We start from the raw sequence: 526 nt of genomic DNA, 5'->3' as shown, positions 1-526 counted from the left end.
ACATTTGCAAAGATAAATGTGTCGTAGCTGTCAATGCTTTTTCCCCTTTGAACATTTCAGAAATGTCATCATTTGACATACAAAAGATAAGAGAAATTACACTTCAAAAATATGTCTTGTCACAATGCATTTGTGTCATTAGAATGGTTTCAAGACTACTACGTGGCTATTCTAAATAATGCATAGTTCCCATAGAGGTGTCGAATAATGGAACACCCAATAGTATCCATGGTAGGGTTTGAATAATGGAACACCCAATACTATCCATGGTAGGGTTTGAATAATGGAACACCCAATACTATCCATGGTAGGGATTGAATAATGGAACACCCAATACTATCCATGGTAGGGATTGAATAATGGAACACCCAATACTATCCATGGTAGGGATGGAATAATGGAACACCCAATACTATCCATGGTATGGTTGGAATAATGGAACACCCAATACTATCCATGGTAGGGTTTGAATAATGGAACACCCAATACTATCCATGGTAGGGATGGAATAATGGAAAACCCAATA

The sequence above is a fragment of the Oncorhynchus mykiss genome, chromosome 28, assembly GCF_057628025.1.
Source record: "Oncorhynchus mykiss isolate SJ-2025 chromosome 28, ASM5762802v1, whole genome shotgun sequence".
NCBI lineage: Eukaryota > Metazoa > Chordata > Actinopteri > Salmoniformes > Salmonidae > Oncorhynchus > Oncorhynchus mykiss.
Note: the sequence above shows the minus strand (reverse complement) of the source record.